The sequence below is a fragment of the Tenrec ecaudatus genome, chromosome 2 (genome assembly GCF_050624435.1).
Source record: "Tenrec ecaudatus isolate mTenEca1 chromosome 2, mTenEca1.hap1, whole genome shotgun sequence".
Taxonomy (NCBI): domain Eukaryota; kingdom Metazoa; phylum Chordata; class Mammalia; order Afrosoricida; family Tenrecidae; genus Tenrec; species Tenrec ecaudatus.
Genome location: NC_134531.1, coordinates 96,859,911 through 96,862,162, shown reverse-complemented (window position 1 = coordinate 96,862,162; position 2,252 = coordinate 96,859,911). Strand labels below are relative to the sequence as shown.

Here is a 2,252-nt window from a genome sequence, read left to right as displayed (position 1 = left end):
TTTTGTACCCACAGCAGGGCTACTTTGTCACCAGAAACGGCCCCCGCCTGGGAGCCCCGAGTCTGCGCACTTACCTGCCCTGGATGAAGCTTCAGACCATCCCGTGGCAGCAAAAACAAAAATACACAAACAAAAAACCTAGCCCCAACGTACCAACTCATTTTAAAGTTTCTAATTTAAGAACATATACGTTAGCAAATTTCTCTTTTTTTATTATTCAGTCTCCGTGGAGACCGTCAAAAATTGCCAATGCCGACTATATTTCAAGTCGTTGTGGCGGGGTATTGGGAAAAGTTTTCAATTAGCAAGAATCGTGCCTCAGGTAAACCTCATTGGCTACAATATTGCCACTGCGCAAAGCTACGTTAGCAAATTTCAATAAAAGGATAAAAGGCCCTGGGGGGAAGAATGCCAAATCACTTTTATAACTTTCGTGGTATTTGAAAAATGACGTGCTAGAGATCCCGAGCAAGCCAGCCGGGTGAGTCTCCAACATTCTGCAGCATGGGTCGGCTGGCTGGGACTTTCCAGTAAACAAACAAAATGAGCCAGCAGCGAATAATCTGGAGATGGTACCTTTTTAAAAACGAGAACACCAGACGTCATTGGTTTTGTGTTTCAAACCCGAAGGCGGGCCAGCACTTTGGGTGCCCTTCTCAGGAAGCAAGTGAATTGTTTGCCAGAGGAAGTGACTGACCAGGAACCAGGCCATGGCCACCACTTCCTGCTGACTGCCACCCTGACGCTGGGCCGGGGCTGGAGCTCTGGATCGAAGGAGGGGACAGGTGTTTCTCTGCGCCCATGACTACACACACTCAGCCAGGAAGGAGTCAGTGCCTTTTCACTCATTTGCTATCTCATCTGCTATCAGCCTGCTCCGGAAAGAATGCAAAGAGATCTTTTAAAGAGAAATGGGAGGCCTAGCTCACAGTCGGGACACACATGGGCTCTGTCTCCCTGTTAGGAGTTCTGAGTGTGTCTTGGTCTCACGACCTAAGGCCTGCTACCTGTAATCCCCACGTTTGCTCCCATCTACAGGATTTCGACAGCTGGCTACCAGTAATCCCCACGTCTGCTCCCATCTACAGGATTTCGACAGTGTGTGTTGAGAGGCTTTGCTCAGAATCTTACACAACTCTTTGTCAAATACCAAAAAAGTGAATGAAATTAATTTAGTAGGTCACAGGAAGCATTTGTAATGCAATAGAATGGAATATAAAAATTCATCGCATGTTGTAAGAGTATGGCAGTCCTGGTGTGTTAGTTTTACAGGCATTCTGATACAGGCAAACCAAATGCTCACTGCCATCGATTCGATGCCCACTCATAACGACCCCATAGGACAGGGTAAAACTGCCCTGTGAATTTCCTAGACTCACATCTTAACAGGAGTAGAAAGCCCTTTCTTCTTCCTGCACAGGGGCTAGTACTTTCGAACTGCTGACCTCGGCTGCCAGCCCAATGTGTAACCACTACACCACTTCTCCTGAGGGTCATGGCCAAGAAGCTTGACCATTGGACCTGCTCTGGACCACTGGTCCCAGAACCTAAAGGAGCCTGTGGTTTTCCGGTTCTGTTAGCATCATGAATTTTGTAACCTCTTTCGGCCTTTCAAAAAGTTTAATAAAATTTTGTGGACTGGCTGTGCACAATGGCACACCACAGAAAACCAATGACAGCTGATAACTATTTTAAAACATATTTTTTTGGAGTTCCTGGATGGCACAGTTAACCACTGGACTACGAACTGAAATATTGATTATTCAAAACCCTTCAGAAAATCCTTAGAACAGCAGTTCTCAATCTCTAGTTGAGACCCCTTTGGAGGTCAAATGACCCTTTCACAGAGGTCACCCGATTCATAACAGTAGCAAAATGACAGTTATGAAGTAGCAATGAAAATAATGTTATGGTTGGGGGGTCACCACACCTGAGGAACGGCATTAAAGGGTCGTGGCATTAGGCAGGCTGCGAACCACTGCTATAAAGAAAGTCTGAAAGAGCTGCTTCTGATGGGCACAGCCTTTAAACCCCTGGGGTCCTCATCAGTCAGATCAACCTGGAAAGACCTCTATGTAACTCATTAATCAGCACACTGCAAGAAAGTAAGGGACATTCCCAGAGAGCAAACACTAGCTGAAAGCGGGACTCCAGAGAGGTCAGGGGGAAAGGGCATGCCAGCCAGCCACCCATGTACCTGCAATCCTGGTTTCCTTTAACTTGTTTGCTGGCCACCTGGGCCTCCCGGCTCC

General features: G+C 46.9%; 1 non-coding gene across 1 annotated transcript; it reads right to left on the bottom strand.

The window, feature by feature from the left end:
- Nucleotides 1–221: 221 nt before the first annotated feature.
- LOC142441889 (U4 spliceosomal RNA) lies at nt 222–362 on the bottom strand. The gene has a single exon (XR_012783177.1). It is a non-coding gene; the product is annotated as a U4 spliceosomal RNA (small nuclear RNA).
- Between the last annotated feature and the right edge of the window lie 1,890 nt (nt 363–2,252).